At 39.6% G+C, this 17828-nt stretch overlaps 1 protein-coding gene across 12 annotated transcripts in view; it reads right to left on the minus strand.

Moving 5' to 3' along the window:
• The window catches only part of PALLD (palladin, cytoskeletal associated protein), a 431565-nt gene that overhangs the window by 267920 nt on the left and 145817 nt on the right, over positions 1–17828 (minus strand). Inside the window, exon 1 of one of the 12 annotated variants that reach the window (XM_017959200.3) lies at positions 7479–7754. The exons of the other annotated variants lie outside the window; for them this stretch is intronic. The gene's annotated coding sequence lies outside the window, so the exon portion shown is untranslated. Of the gene's footprint in view, positions 1–7478; positions 7755–17828 lie in introns of those variants that run through there. 12 annotated transcript variants of the gene reach the window in all.

Raw genomic sequence — 17828 nt, forward strand, 5'->3', positions numbered from 1 at the left:
AAAACCACAATGAGATACCATCTCACACCAGTTAGAATGGCGATCATTAAAAAGTCAGGAAACAACAGGTGCTGGAGAGGATGTGGAGAAATAGGAACACTTTTACACTGTTGGTGGGATTGTAAACTAGTTCAACCATTATGGAAAACAGTATGGCGATTCCTCAAGGATCTAGAACTAGATGTACCATATGACCCAGCCATCCCATTACTGGGGATATACCCAAAGGATTACAAATTATGCTGCTATAAAGACACATGCACACGTATGTTTATTGCAGCACTATTCACAATAGCAAAGACTTGGAATCAACCCAAATGTCCATCAGTGACAGATTGGATTAAGAAAATGTGGCACATATACACCATGGAATACTATGCAGCCATAAAAACGGATGAGTTTGTGTCCTTTGTAGGGACATGGATGCAGCTGGAAACCATCATTCTTAGCAAACTATCACAAGAACAGAAAACCAAACACCGCATGTTCTCACTCATAGGTGGGAACTGATCAATGAGATCACTTGGACTCAGGAAGGGGAAAATCACACACCGGGGCCTATCATGGGGGGGGGGGGGGGGGGGATTGCATGGGGAGTTATACCTGATGAAATAAAAGGTGGATGGGGGCCAGCACCACAACAAGGCAAAAATATACATATGTAACAAAACTTCATTTTAAGCAAAATGACCCAAAAAATTAAAATAAAAAAAAAAAAAAAAAAATTTAAAAAAAAAAAAAAAAAAAGAATAAACCAGTTGGGACTGGCTGTCAGATTTCAAGACCATAAACATGAAAATAACCTTGTACTAATTGGAAATAAAATGTAAAAGGATTAGAATATGTAGTCATGCTCATTCATTCATTCATCAATCATTCATTCATCAAGGGCCTTTTTGTTTTTCACTTAGACTACAATGCAGGAACGGGTTGGAAGCATAGATATCAGCTAAGCCAGGTTTCTTAGTTCATGAGACTAGTAGCAGGGGCTAACAGAGAAGAAAATCCAATTGTAGACATAAGGAAATACAATGAATATATTTTAATTAATAAGCTTAAGTTTTTCCATCACATAGAAACCTGTACTGTGTGGGGCGCGGTGGCTCATGCCTGTAATCCCAGCACTTTGGGAGACCGAGGCGGGCAGATCACAAGGTCTGGAGTTCAAGCAAGACCAGCCTGGCCAGGATGGTGAAACCTCATCTCTACTAAAAATACAAAACTTAGCTGGGCATGGTGGTGCATGCCTGTAGTCCCAGCTACTCAGGAGGCTGAGGCAAGAGAATGGTGTGAACCCTGGAGGCGGAGCTTGCAGTGAGTCGAGATCGCACCACTGCACTCCAGCCTGGGAAAGAAAGAAAGAGAGAGAGAGAGAAAGAGAGAAAGAAAGAAAGAGAGAGAAAGAGAGAGAAAGAAAGAAGAAAGAAAGAGAGAGAGAGAAAGAGAAAGGAAGGAAGGAAGGAAGGAACTTGTATTGCTTCAAAAATCTTTCAAAGTTGGTTAAGCTTCTTTGGATATAATACTCAGTTCGAAATCAATTTGTTGGAGAGGAGATAATATTCACAATTCTTGAATTTTCCTTGTTCATAAAGGATTATAGAACATAGGAGGAAAAAGGATTGTAACATTTATAGTTCTGTAAGATGGCATACTTCTTTATACTATTCTGTGCTGGGATTTTGAAATAGTTTTTTATAAATATGTATACATGTACGTGTGTGTGTGTGTGTGTGTGTGTATTGTTGTTGTTGCATAATGATTCCTCCCTCCCCATAAGGATTTTCCAAACATTCCAGCTTAAAAATGAGATAGTGCCAAAAATTCACATTATGGCAGTAGCAGGATGTGGCTGGATTGAAATTCAAGGAAGTGTTTTACATGAAAATGTTCAATATGTAATTGTTCACTTTCTACATTTCAAGGTGAGGTTAAATGTAACTGCTGACTTGGTCTGAGTCCAGTTGTTAGAGTAGAGTGGCTGCATCTGTCCACAGTCCTAGGGCCTTTTTGGTTAGGGATCAAAGAGTCAGGAGGATAATTAAAATCAAGGGGCTGCAGCTGCTTCAGACCAAATGGCCGTCCTTGAAAACCACCAGTCACTTCCATTCTTGGGTGGTGTAAGAACATTTAAAAATTCACCTCCCTGATGTGGCCTAGCAATATCTTTCCCTTGTGACCCCTGCAACTGGCGGTGGGGCTCAGAACTGTATACTGGAGCTGCTCAGAACACTCCGATTCTCCAAGATAGGGTCATGAGTGTTGATTTTTATGATAATAAATTCATGACTAATGAAAGGAACCAACAAATCACTGCAAAGTCTAAGATACACTTTCTAGTACAGAATACGAATAGCTTATGTTAAAAAATCACATATGGCATCGTTTGGCTTACAAGTTGACTAGCAGTATCTATTTTAATACTAACACTTAGCAGGAAATGTAGATTTTATGAGTGACAGTTTCTTTTGGCTATCTTTATTTTATTGAACCACAACTATGTATCATGAAAATTTTCTGTGCACTGTATTTTAAACATGTGGCTTTTAAAATGAAACAAATCTGACTTATAACACTTATAAAGTTTCATCAATGAATCTTGGCTAATGTTCTCCAACTTTGCTAAGCAAAATGGTAAATGTTAAAAGCCAGTTAATGGAAACAATCAGGTGCTTATTAAATAAAAGCCTTTAAAAACTGTTGAGTTTTTATTTTCTCCTTTAAATCAATTCCTTTATGTTCAAGGGGAAACAAGGTTATGTTGAAAGATGTCTCTCCACTTCTTCCTCACAACTCCACTGATTTGTGCTTCCTGACAAAATTTATCTTCAAAGGGATGTCACAGATGATTTCAGGATGGCAAATTTAGCCCCCAGCTGCCTCCTCTTCCCAAAGCACATGCAACCACATGGCTTCATGAAGTCCATACTTGAAGAAAACTGAAGCAACCAGTTTCTGTAATGGTATAATAATGAAAATAAAGGGTAGGAAAAACCCCCAGAGAGATAAGTGCTTCAGCAATGGTTATATTTTCCAGGTGTTCCTTTTCCAAACTGGAGAACCACCAAAACAAAATTTGAAAGTGATGCCCGGGATAAGTTCTGTTGCTGCCTAAGCTCAAAGTCGGGCCATCTGTAAGTATTGCATTTCATACATCAACAATGAAACACTAATTAATTTTTATGGAGTATTTTTTTGTCTTGTCACCAAAGATTTCTTAATTTTTTACATGTGTTCACATTAACCACACGACAAACTATGTTTATTCTGTCATGTGGATTTACAGGCAGACCGAAGTGAAATTAATCGTTGTCTAAATTTACTATGGCTATAATTTCATGACTGCTTAGTTCGAAGGCCAATAGCTAAATTTGTGTGGACAACAGATGTACTTTAACCTTATGGCCCAAAAGAGACCAATAAATAGATTGGCTTTTTGAAATTCAAAGCCCAGGAAATAATAAAATAGAATTTGAACCAAAACCAGATTCATGTCTAGCAATTCTTTCCTCAAATAACCACTTTATCTCCTAAGGAAAAAGGATAAAATAGAAGGATGGACCAGCCCAGATAAAACTAAACTATGAAAATGATTTTATCTTGCCTTTTTTTTTTTTCTTTTTTTTGGACCATGAGAGGTAGCTTAGTGTCTGACACTAGGAATATACAGATATTTATTTACCATCTTTTAAAAACAAATACAGGCTGTGCACGGTGGTTCACGCCTATAATCCCAGCACTTTAGGAGGCCAAGGTGGAAGGATCACTTCAGTCCAAGAGTTAGAGACCAGTCTGGGCAAGACGACAAGACCCTGTCTCTACAAAAAAATTTTGCAAACTAACTGGGCATGGTGGCATGTGCCTGGAGTCCCAGGTACTTGGGAGGTTGAGGTGGGAGGATCACTTGAACCCAGGAATTCGAGGCAGCAGTGAGCTATGATTGTGTCACTGCACTCCAGCCTGAACGACAACGCAAGATCTCACCTCAAAAAAACAAAACAAAACAAAACCAAATAAAAACCCACCACCACCAACAAAAAACCAAAACCTATAAAAATAGATTAGTGAAATCTACTAAATATCTGTGCTGCCAGAAGCTATTAAAATCTTAGATTGCTTCTAATATTTTGCTCATTGGTGATGCAGTGGAAAGGACCTAGGACTTGGAGTCAGCAGTTCTCATGAAGCAGCCTCATTGTCTGGGGTAAATACTTGGGGTTCGTCATTGTTTTGCACCAAAAAGATTAAGGACATGGACACACACAAAGAGTGAGTTTAGAAGCAAAGACTTAATAAGCAAAAGAAAGATAAAGGAGAACAGCTCTCTCTCTTTTGAGAGACAGGGTCTCCCAAACGGGAGTGCACTGGATTTTACAGGCAGGTTTGAGATGGCAGTGTCTGATTTACATAGGGCCCATAGATTGGTTGGACCAGGTGTGATGTTTCGGGAAGGGTGGCTACCCCACCCTAATCTTATTATGCAAATGGACTTCCCACTTGGCTAGGAGAGTAATCTGCTCCTTACTGTACATGTCGCTGGCAAAGAAAAGGGGAGATGGAGCTGCCATTTTGAACATGCCTAGTACCAGGTGCCTGTTCCTATTGGCACAACTGTTGGCATTCACCCATGCAAGCTTCCCGCTTGCTTGTCTGTGTCTGCAGCTCGATTTTACAGGCTGATCTTTAGTATAATTCTGGGGCTGCTTTTCATTAAAAGGAAAACCTTACCGAGGACTCCTATACCCTCACTATCTGCCTAAATAATTTATTCTTAACTCCTATATCACTGAGTTCCAGTTTTGCTTGGTCCATAGATCAGCTAGGTTGACTGTGGTCCACTCATTCTCTCATTTGGGGCTATAGTTTCCTTATTTGTGAAATGCAAGGAATGAGCTAAGACTAGAGTTTCCTCAAATGTGTACCAAGAAACTAGTTCTGTAGCAAGTTGACAGATAACATTGAAAAGGTTTCTGTGGCCACATAGGTTTACCAAGCACTGGGTTAAACAAAGTTAAACATCTGTCAGAAAGTTAAACAGAACTTTTTAGAGCTCTGTGCCAATATACACTGAATTCCCGAGAGAGAAATATGGCAGGCATCATTCTCAATCTTACTGGACCATGGAACACGTGTTCTGTGAATCATGTTGAAGGATCAGTGTTCTGGGAACACATTTTGAAAACACTGGGTTGGATTATCACTAAAACCTCATCTGGCTCTATGGCGGTGACATTTAATACCTAGTATACATTTTACAACTAGCTTTTCCAGAGCTTATGGCAGACATCAGTAAGAGGGCAAGCCCTATATCCCACTGATCCCCAACTTGGTTTCAGAGTCTTTCTCCAGTGATGCTAGGGGCAGCCACTACCAGCCAACTAGTGCTGGTCCTGAGTTGAAACATATTTGCTATGCCTGTTTGAACAGTCTATGTTTACGTATAATTTTCTTACACAGGAATTAATGTGAAATGTTGATTTCTAATCTCTCACATATCCTTGACAATTCATTCTAAGATTTTTCTATTTTTTAAATAAGCTGCCATTTGGCCACGGCACATGAAAATACTGGGTTTTCCTCCACCATCTGGATATGCAGGGTAAACATATATTGTCCAAGCTAGAACATTTCTGAGAATGAAGTAAATAGGTAATCACTGATAATTATAGGAATAAATAATAACTGTTTCAGGTAAACTAGGATGGGGAGTTGTCTTACTTATAGCTCATTGCAAGAGCAACTTAAAAATGTCATTTTGGCACTAATGAATATTACAGCTTTTTGCAAATGTGACTCATTCCCATGAGTAGATAGAAGTACATTTCACAATATGTGAAGGAAAAGAAGGTTCCCAACCCATCTGTCACTCATTCACAAATTCTCAAGTTACACTTGTTAGGTAAAAAAATAGATTCATCCTCACCAATTCTCTATGCAAGTACAAAAATAAGTCAGCATGACCTGACAAGTCACACTTCAAAGTCACCTATATTGTGAAAATTTGTATTGAATGCTTTCAAAGCTTCAAAGTGTTGGAGGGTGGGGGGGGGGGGGTGAAGAATGGATTATAGAGAGCTTGAGAATGAGAAATTGCATACATAAATCAGCTAGTCGTGCACATTCAGCTATTCCGTTGCTGCAATTACGGCAGGTAATTATTAGCTATTGTTGTAACTTGGATTACATTCCAAACGGGATAAAAAGGGAGATGCTTTATCAGACAATGCTGTCAGTCTTCTGTGCATTTGGAACCTGTCCACTGAAATACAATGATCACCTCAGAATTATGAAACTCAAAAGGACTAAAGCCAAACTAGGGAAAGGGGCCGCAGCTCCTCTTGGTGTCTTCGATTCTATGGAGTTGCAGAAACCCACATAAAACAGTTCATGTACGGACTCCTAGAAAGCCCAGCAGTCATTTGTTTGCATTTAACAATTACATCCAATACAGCTTTTTCCTTAGCAATGGAGGAGCTTTTCCCAAAGTCAAAGGACAGGAGGTGTCCCTCAAAATTTCCCCGAGTTCATTGGCGAAACCCCCAGTTTCTTGCCTTAATCTATGTAATCATGACTAGGAATATGGGAGGAGAAAACTGAATGGAAGAAGCGATCGAGAATGAGAGGAAAATGCCCTACTTTTGAAAAAGCTAAAACTTTCGAATTCAAAAGCCTTCACTTCTTTATTTTTCATCTGTTCTGCAAGTGAGGCTTCCATTGGTTGAGGCTCCATCCAGGGAGCCAAGTTCAATTGCTCAGGGCAAGGAGGACCGTCAGATTTGGTGGTGATTCTGTCAGAGGCTGAGGAAGAGCCTCCCTTTGCAGAGTTCTGGCTCCAGTCTAATCTGATGGTATTCAAATGTGGCTAGTGTGGTCTCTGCGGAACCACAAAACAGGCACCTCAAACAGGGCATGAGTGCACACGAAGTTAAACTGTAAACCGCCCCATCAGTCAATAATTGTATGTACAGAAATGGGTTCACTTTCTTTCTCAGGTTAAGGTTTTCCCAGCTAACTCCTTTCAAAGCCACCCTCCTTACTAAAGGCTTTTCCCTTGTTCTTATTCTGTGTTCCTTCTAGAAGTTCACATTTAGAGGGCAGCTTTCCAAGGACAGCTATGATAAATGAAGTATCCACTGGGGAGAGAACTCTTTTAATTTGAAAATGAAACATTAGAGGTAGAAGGAATTATATTCTTAGCAGGTGGCACTTACGGGCCTTGCACCAACTATTCTGGCTAAAATTGTGAATGTCTTCATTTTTTAAAAAAGTGGAAATACACTATTACATACACACACACACACACACACACACGTAGCCACATACATATACGCCTGGGTTTAACATCTGACACACTCCTTGAATCAAGTTCCTGAAAGATTTGCACATTCGGCAAATGCTGCCTCCTTTTCTTGTTCTAGTCACACAGGTAATTCTCTAAATAACACCTGTCTTCCTCCCAACCACTTTGATCAAATACATACTTTTGACTGTGTAGACAAGCGAGCTGTTGTCCAAGAAGGCTGTCTCCACTGCTTCCCCTGAGAGCCTGGGTGTGCGGAGCTGCAGCAGAGCAGGGAGGGGCCTCAGGTGTGTGAGCAAGAACAGGAAGTCAGGACTAATTACACCTTGTTTTATTTGGCCATTTGAATAACGAATAAATGCCATGTTTCATTTCAGTTGGTTTTTCAGAGCAAATTGCCTAAGGCTGACATTTCATTCTATTAATAAGACTAGATTTTTTTAAAAAAGTGGGAAAACTAATGTTATGACTTGATACAGATTTAGATCTTTTTCTTTGAAAAATACAGATTTCGTCATGTCATGATGAAAATGTTCTTTCTGACTACAATTAGAGCCCTCACTACCTGGCTACAGTCCATCATTTTGTACTTATATCCTGTATGCCCCAAAGCAACTGTGATCTCACAATGCGCAACTTTTAAAAATTGGCTTCAGAGGCACTTAAGAAACTTGGCAAAAGACAAAAAAATACACATAACACCCCCTCCCTCCTCCCCACCAAAGAAACAACTCTAAAGCTATTACATGGTGTGGTGAGGAAGAGGTGGAATTAGAAAAAAAGGCTTTAGCATATGATATTTACTAGTTGCAGGAAATTACAATAGTTCCTTTGTTTGCATAAGCAAATAAAAATGTGTATTTTTGTATTTAAAAATATCACTTATGAGCCGTGTGTAGTCCCAGCTACTTAGAAGGCTGAGGTTGAAGGATTGCTTGAGCCCAGGAGTTTGAAGCCAGCCTGGGCAACACAGTGAGACTCTGTCTCTTTAAAACAAAATAAATAAATAACTGATCTCACGCCTGTAACCTCAGCACTTTGGGAGGCCAAGGTGGGCGGATCACGAGATCAGGAGATCAAGACCATCCTGGCTAACACGGTGAAATCCCATCTCTATTAAAAATACAAAAAATTAGCCAGGCACCGTGGCAGGCGCCTGTAGTCCCAGCTACTCAGGAGGCTGAGGCAGGAGAATGGCGTGAGGAGGCAGAGGTTGCAGTGAGCTGCACTCCAGCCTGGGCGACAGACAAGGCTCTGTCTCAAAAATGAAAAAAAAAAACAAACAAATAATGATAATGGCTATATGTGTTTGCTGTGAAGGAAAAGAACAGCATACTCAAAGGTTGTCTTGTGGCTGAATGTTCTAATTATCAGAGCCCAATACGTGTATAGCAGAAGAGCTAGATAATGTGATCTCTGCCTCAGCCATATCTCTCCTTGGGGTTCCCAAGAACCGTTTGTGATAAGGAGGACAGGTTGACAGCTTTCAAGTCTGTGTACATTGTGAGAAAGTGTTTCCTCACTACTTTACCATTCTTGCAATTTATAGATGTTGGGAAAATTAAAAATTAATCTGTACAAGAAAAAGGTGGAGAGGTCCATTCTATATGTAAATGCTATTTACACACCTGCCTTTTTGCAATGCCTTTGGGCAAGAATGATCGTAGTCTCCCTATAGTCTTTAGTGTTCCATTGATCCACTGCTTTTCCAGGTGGTTTGAAATTGGACTTAAAAATAGTTGTCTGGGTAGTAGGTTAGGTCTATGTTGAAGGAACTAAAAAAAATTCCCTGAGGTTTCTTACAGCTAAAATTATTCCATATGTTCGAAATGAAATAGATCAAAATAACTTAGTGAGTTCCCTGTCACTAGATGCTCTGAAGAGGAAGAAATAATTGACAGAGTTGTTGTAAAGAAAATTCAAGAACTAGATGGATGATTCCTCGAGGGACTACGATGACTGGTGCTATCATTTTTCTTTTCTTTTAGCAAGCATGACAACTGATGGCTGGAAGTGGAACAAATCATCTAATGCCTGGTGTGCTGAATACTAAAGAATGGCGCAGTCCTCTTAATTATGATGCATTTATTAGATTAGCCTAATTTAATTAAGATAATGCTGGAGATTTCCAGGGGCTTTCTAATTAGGATGGTTTATTGGGGACACATCAGCTGTGACATGGAGCTTAGATTCAGCACACACACAAAAATACTAGGATGTTTCCCTGTTTGCATCACAAAATATATTTTAAATAATGCTTTCATTCGTTGTATAAAAACCTGAATCAATATCTGACATTTCCTCTCCTAGGAAAGTTTTCTAAACTTAATCATATTTATTTGTAACTTCCTTTGTACTAAAGTTTCCAGTGTTTCTTCCCAAGGTTCATGGTTTAGCCTTATTTCATTGAGGTAGAACCTCTAACTTTAAAATGTTTGCGTTAACCTGCACACTGTGCACATGTACCCTAGAACTTAAAGTATAATAAAAAAATAAATAAAATAAAAAAATAAAAATGTGTTAGGAAATCACATGCTAAATTCAGATCCAATGTGGTGTAATTTAATTTTTCAAAGGCCCATTTGAGAGCTTCAAAGAGATGTTTAAAAAGTTGTTATTTAAGCAAAGAATCAGTTTCATGAAATTTATTTTCACATGTACATATTTTGGTGGTTTCCTGAATATCCCACCCTTTCTCCCATTTTTATATCCTTTCTGATTTTTCAACATTCTTCTTGGGGAAGGATATCATGGTCATCACCTATAGAGTAAAGAAAATCTTGATTTCTGCTTGGGATTGGCGCACACATAAGACTATCCGTTGGGACAGAAAAGTGCTTTTCGCTGCTCAAGAAACTCTCTGCCATGGTCAAGGGGTCTGTGAGGCTTTACAAGCGACATCTGCCCCTCAACATTGTAACCCTCAGACCCTAGCCCCCTGAGAGGGTGTGGAGTGTTGAATCTGCCTCTGCCCCATCAGGTATGCTCAGTGTTGAGAAGCCAAAACAAAAACAAAACAAACAAACAAATACAAAAAAACTAAAGGAAAATCAGACCCTTAGTTGGTTGTACAGAATCACTATTTTTAGCTATTCACTTTTGTTCAAAAACAATTCTTTTCAATAAGAGATAAAATTTACATTTTTGTTCAAGTAAACATAGCATATGGATATTCATGGTTATAACCTCTCATTTTTGTTCTTTGCTCTCATATCACTGAGGAGGAGTAGCAATTCTTCCTTCCTCCCCTACCTCTTCTTCTTATAAAGCATCATTACGTCATCATGATTTCTAAGTAGCTAGGAACTAAAATACTTAATAGCTCTAAAATGCTGCTGGAATTAGAGGTTTTCTGGCCAGTGACTAAAGAGCTAACCCTGGGAAAAAAAAAAAAAAAAGACAGAGTTCCATCTTCAGAGATTCTGTTTTAATTGGTCTGAGGTCAGGCTGGGCTTTTTTGTTTGTTTAATTGATACATGGTGACTGTTCATACTTCTAGGGTGTAAGTGGTATTTTGATGCATGTGTGCCACAGGTAGTGATCCAGTTAGAGTGACCGGGATGTCCCTCACCTCAAACATTTATCATTTCTTTGTGTTGGGAACATTCAAGATCTTAAGGAAAAAAAAGAGTTAACCTTGGATGTTACAAAGAAAATGTTAAATCTGTTGCCAAGCCATTTACTGCAGTGTTAAAAGCTAAAAGAACCAGTTTGCCCAACACTCTTGAGCCTAATAATGCAATTGTAACTAGTATACTGAGGTGGAATAGCCTTCTAACACTGCTTTAGAAGTGATTTATTGATCCCTGCGCAATAATTCTTTAGCGATTCATATAACCAGAATTTATAGATTTATTCCTAACCTCAGGAAAAATTGACTTCATTCTTGAACCTTTTGCCTTCTTGCATCAATCTTGGAATTATAATTAGCTAAGTTTAATTATGATCCTGAAAAGGCACTGTCCAAACCCCTTGTGAGCAAAATCTGATTTTCTAAAGTTTCGATTATGTCACTTAGTCTTTAGAAAACCATCTGTAAGAGCGAGACTCCGTCTCAAAAAAAAAAAAAAAAAACCATCTGTAAATACATTTATGTTTTTAGCAAATAATATCATCAGACTGTACATATTTTACATAAAGGAGGAAAGAAAGGGATAGTCAGAAAGCACTATTATGCTTGGTAATACTGTTATACAATATGAAATGCACAGGGCATGCAGGGTTCATGGTGGAGATGGTGGCAAGGGGTGGGTACAGTTTTCCAGTTGGGAGCTATGTGAACATCTAAAAGGAAAATGAAGAAATTTAAAATACTAGCCAAAACTCATAATATTGAAGATTGCTACAACTAATGCGAGAATATAATTTGGTGTAAGCTGTTAAAAGGAGAATTTGACAAAATTTAGGATACATATGCAATTGACCCAGCAGTTTCATTTCTAAGAAGTGGTGCTTAATTTACTCACAAAAGGACACAAAGACACAGGAAAGACAAGAATGTTCATTTCAGCACTTTTCACAAAGGAAAACACTAAACTTGCCCTAAATGTCCATCAAAAAGGAAACGGCAATGATGGTATCCTGCATAATGAAATACTATGCAGCCTTTAAAAAGAATGTTAGATGCAGCTGTCAACAATATATTGTAGACTTCCATTCTATACCATTGTGGTTTTATTGGACAATATAGTTTTGGAGGGTTGTAACTTATCTTGAGAGGAGGGGCAAAGGCTGAGGGAAGAAGTTAGAGACGAACTTTAACTTTTCATTTTGGAGTATTCTGCATTTATTTTCACTGCAAGCAAATATAAATCTTCCTCTTTTCTTTTTCCTTTCTTCTTTTCTTTTCTTTCAGATGGAGTCTCACTCTTGTCATCCAGGCTGGAGTGCAATGGTGTGATCTCAGCTCACTGCAACCTCCGCCTCCCGGGTTCAAGCAATTCTCCCGCCTCAGCCTCCTGAGTAGCTGGGCTTACAGGCACCCACCACCATGCCCGGTTAATTTTTGCACTTTTAGTAGAGATGGGGTTTCACCATGTTGGCCAAGCTAGTCTTGAACTCCTGACCTCAGGTACCCTCCTCAGCCTCCCAAAGTTCTGGGATTTTACAGGCGTGAGCCACCATGCCTGGCCACTTTATATATTTTAAACTTATTAAAATGTACAAAAGAGAAACCTAAAGAAAAACAAAATGATATTTAGAATACCCCATTTATGCTGCATTTTAAAAAGATGCAAAGAAAGATGTACTTTTTAGGACAATTATGTTGTATGAAAAGATACTTGCGTTATTATTTCCTCATTCCTTAACTATGGAGGTCTTTTAAACCCATATTTCATTTGGTACCTTCCTCATAAGGATGTTATGGGGATTAAACAAGGTAATGCGTATCTAAGCTCTGCTGTGGGGCTTGATGCATGTTACCCAATAAAGTTAGCTGGCTGTTATAATTTCTTACCAAGGCTAAGGAAAAAGACCATTGTGGAAGCACAGAAAGCAAATTAAGAAAATAAGTCTCTGACTTGGGATGCATGCAACTAGTGTCTTCCACGTTTCCTATTTGAGAGCACTTCCATGACACCTGGGTTATATATTAATGTGTTCATAATATTGGCCTTTGTTTATGAAACGTCCCACCATTATGCGGGCCATTGGGGGCTTTCTAAAAACATGGTCTTAATAAGAGTCAAATTGAATCTGATTAAAGAAAACAAATGTTAGCAATTGTTTTATAAACTTAAGTATATCGTCTGAAAACTAGGTCTACTGATGCAAAGAGATGCTAAAAAACCTCACACCAGCCAGCGATGATCTCACCTTGCTGCAGATAGGAGGTGAAAAATATCACACTGTATTATAAATGAGCGCATGTAGAATGTGACACGTCAGGGTGGTATTCTGTTGTGTTTCCTTAACAACCAAGCAATAGCTTATAGGAAAGTTCTTGGTTCTGCTGAGTCAAAGTCCCAAGAACAGGATGCTTTTTATCCATGAAGTGACTCTTGAAGAAGTAAAAGACGTCTAAGCTCCATTCCTTAAGCAGTCTTTGGGTTGGAACTTGAAAACATTGCTGGGAGAAGAGGGAAGCTAATTATGAAACAAAACGGAAACTTGAATAGATAGGAGAGGATGATAAGGTGTCTCCTCACAGGCAGCTTTTACTCCAGTGGTGATGGGAGCAGGGCGAGAGAGATAATAAGCACTTAAACTATACCACATGAATAAAATAATTTCAGACGGGGGAATGTTATGAAGAAAACAAAATACAGTAAGAGTGATTGGCGCATATTAGGTAGGGGTAGTTGTAGAATACAGCGAGGTAATTTATGATGCAACAACAGTGCCTTCCACCAAGTTTGTGTAAGAATAAAGATATCAGCACATAAGAAGAACATTCATGAAGAGACCTTAAAAGCAGATGCTTGGTACAAAAGTTCTCATGCCAAGAGATTCTCTAGTAATGAGCAATGCACCACCTATCTCAAAAGAGGCTCCCCAAACCCTTGGATTTATTAGGACTAACTGGCCGGTCTCTTACTCTCCAGGCAAAGTACTTACCCTTGCTTCACTGACAGCATTCTCTCTTATTAATTTATACCCATATGGGCCAAAAAAGCTTTCACTTATGACATAACGTAGAATTTGAGTCTATCTCTACAGTAACATGACCCATTTTTTTTTCCCTTCGTTATGCCATAGATTTCTATTTTTTCCCTCTCAAGTTGTAAAATAACTATTTCTAATGACGGATTAAAAACCTGAAGCTGCTATTCCATTATGAACCTCTCTCTAGTAGCTACTGCAAACTGCTCAGCTTCTTTGTCTGAAACCCCAGGAGGGCTCTGGTGAGCAAGAAAAGCAGAAGAAAATTGTTTCTGGGATTGCTGGGTAAGAACTGCCTCTGGTGCTCTCTGGAGCATACTAGCTCTTTATAAGAAGCAGACAAATCAGAAGTCAGGAGGGAGTTCACATCAAATCACCTTCAGAAGCTCTCAACAGCCCCAGAACTACCTTAGTGGACAGAAAGAAGGATGCGGAAAAAGGAGAAATGACGCAGCCTTGTTTTACATTTGCAAATTGGATAAATAAGGAAAATATTTAATTCTTTTAAAATATCTTAAATAAATGGGAACTTTTCAACTTGAGGGGCGCACTGTAATAGAGTGATTACATGAAGGGAGCTCTGAAAAACTGCCAAGACTTTCTTTGCAACTACTTTACTACTTTTAAATATGCATGCTCCTTCTTTTTTTTTTTTTTTTTTTTTTTTGAGACAGAGTCGCACTCTGTCACCCAGGCTGGAATGCAGCAGCGCAGTCTCTGCTCACTGCAACCTCTGCCTCCAGGGTTCAAGCTATTCTCCTGTCTCAGCCTCTGGAGTAGCTGGGATTACAGATGTGCACTACCATGCCCAGCTAATTTTTGTATTTTTAGTAGAGATGGGGTTTCACCATGTTGGCCAGGCTGGTCTCGAACTCCTGACCTCAGGTGATTGCCTGCCTTGGCCTCCCAAAGTGCTGGGATTACAGGCATGAGCTACCATGCTCGGCCGCATGCCACCTCTTTTTTAAGAGATTGTTTTACACATAGGCTTATTATTGGGATCTACTGTTACGATTTGTCTTCCTAGCAGACTTAGAAACATGTTTTTCTTTAAATATTTTAATAATTAATCCTGATCTCTAGGAAAAAACACATTCCATTGTAGTAAGTGAGCTAGAGAATCTTCTGTATTTTGCAGTGTTGTCTTTATAGTCAGCCTAACCTTTCTGAAGAACTTACTAGATCCTAACTAGACCCTTCAAAAATCTTAAATGCCAGTGAAAATATTGTACTGTCTAATCTTTACATTTGTAAGGACTTCTTCTAGGTTTCAAAGGCTGCTGAAATGTTTGGTCTCTTTCGTAGTTGATGGTTAACGTAGTATCTTTGAAACTGATTGAAGAAGGAAAGAGAACTATTTTTAATTTTGAGGGGTGGAATTTTTAATTATGTTTTCTCTTTTCCAAACTATTTTTTGCTATGCACATTGCGAGGTAGGCCATGTTTTTATAATATTTATGCATAAGTATTGGTTGTATGTGTTATAGATACCTTAAATTTGTTGGTAGTTTTGAGGATTGAGATATCATATTTATACCATTATTTGGAAAGGCCATCAGTATTTTAAAACTATATTTGTTACCAGAAAAGTATAAATAAAGGTACATGTCATGAAGTGCTATATTCTTGAGTGATGAGACTTAGACACTATCCTTATCTTCTAAGACTTTATAGTGTAAGACATCATGGCTAAGATATTCTTTATTTTGTAGCAAAGAGAAATAGGATGTTTCTGCAATCATTGCTTGGAGCCATAGAAATTAATCTTATGCCACTGATATCAGGGGGAAACCAGAGGCCCCAAGCTGTGTGGTGGCTGTGGGCCAGATCTTGATTCATTCTTGGATGCCTCCTGTACACCATTTCACAAGTGATATCTGGAGACCACTTTAAGTATATTTCATTTTAGCGTTAAGATTGGTTCTGGAGAGAGGAATGTCACAGGGGTGGGTGGTAAAGTTGTAAGTAGTGACTGATGGACTGCTATCTCCAGAATTACAGAGCTGTGTGCTCTCCACATACTTGTTAAGGCTTGGCAACGAAGCCCCGGCTTGGCCCAGTCTGGGACTGGAGTCCTGCTGTGGAAGCAGATTGCTGGTGGCCCCTAAGTCATCTGCACTAGTACCAGAGGGAATTTGCCATCAATATTCTACCTGGTAGGTTCTCACTTAGAATACCACCTCCCAGCTCTCCTCAAAGGAGGGGTATTTGGGCAGGAGATATGAGAGGGAGTAGGCATAGCATCTGGCAGGGGACCCGGCCCTTCTTTTTCGTGGGAAAGCTGAGCTTCCCGCAGCCCAGAAGAGACTGTGATGGCCTGGGATCTGCTGAGGTGACGCTGCATGCTGCCGTCCCTTGAACAGCAGCCAGGAGACCACTTTGTCACCTGGTGATGAAGTTGGCTTCTTGCCCCAGTTTCTTCTTAGAATAGCAAATAACATACAAGGCTCAGCATCCCTGTGAGGTCGTCTCCTGGTTTTTAATAATTCCTTGTATTTATTTAGTGCCTTTTTCCTCTCCCAAGAGCTAACTCTAAGAGTTTTCCATATGTTACTTCAATAATCCTCATTACAGCCCCGTGCCTGAGCTGGTTAGAGAACCGTGCTAATGGGGCCAAGGTCAGCACTCAGACTCCACGAGCCCCCTGTGAGCAGCCCGGTTTGCACTAGAAAATCTGTTTCATGGTCTCACTCTGCACAGCTCCTTTAATAAGCTTACAAGAGGTCACAGAGATAAATAAATAAATAAAAATAATGGCAGCTAACATCGAATTGAGTGTTCACTCTGGGCCAGGTATTTTCTAAGTGAATGTAGTTTATAATGAATTCAGCCCTCTCAGAAACCCCATGAGAGAAGCACTACTGTTAGACCCATTTTAAAGCAAGAAGAAACTGAGGCCCAGGGAGATTCAGTAACTGTCCGAAAGTCACACAGGAAATGGTGGAACAGGGATTTCAACTTCATCAGTCTACTTAAAGGGATTCAAAGAGTTTAACCACTACATATTATTGCAGCCCGATACGTGACACTGTGGATGGCACGAGGCTGTTCACAAACACCCCGTCTTATCTGTATTGTAAGCACTACTTACTAATATGGATGGTGAGGTGGGGAGTTGAGAAGAGGGACAGAAGTGACATGTAAAGGGCACTACTACTGATGCATACCAGGTACTGTGCTGCACACATCATAGGTGTTATCTCATCTAATCTTTACAACAACATTTAGAGCTGGGTACTATTGCCTCCATTTTACAGATTGGGATACTGAGGGTCAGAAAGGTTACATAATTTGAATACTGACATTTAGTGGAAGATCCAGAATTAGAAAAAGTATCTTTTGCCTTTTTTTTTTTTTTTTTTTTTGAGACTGAGTCTCACACTGTCACCCAGGCTGGAGTGCACTAGCACAATCTCAGCTCACTGCAACCTCCACCTCCTGGGTTCATGCAATTCTCATGTCTCAGTTTCCCAAGTAGCTGGGATGACAGGCACCTACCACCATGCCCGGCTAATTTTTGTGTTTTTAGTAGAGACAGGGTTTCACCATATCAGCCAGGCTGGTCTCAAACTTCTGACCTCCAGTGATCTGCCTGCCTTGGCTTCCCAAAGTGCTGGGATTATAGGTGTGAGCCACTGCACCCGGCGGATATCTCCCTATTTCTGATGCATATGCTATTTTCATGAAACTTCAGATAACACTTCCACTTTAGTTACAGGAAATACTATAGGCACGAAAAAGGAACACAGGTACAGAGGAGATAAAGAGAATTATCATGAATGATGGTGTCTCAGATGAGAACCACACTTTTGGGCTTCCATTGCTGTGCCCTCTCTCCTACAACTACCACATGGCTTTTCGGTCCTATTTACATACTCCACTTAAACAGAAAGTTGGTCAACCCTTCGGGCCACAGGGGCAACGCTGG

Source organism: Papio anubis, chromosome 3 (assembly GCF_008728515.1).
Source record: "Papio anubis isolate 15944 chromosome 3, Panubis1.0, whole genome shotgun sequence".
Lineage (NCBI taxonomy): Eukaryota > Metazoa > Chordata > Mammalia > Primates > Cercopithecidae > Papio > Papio anubis.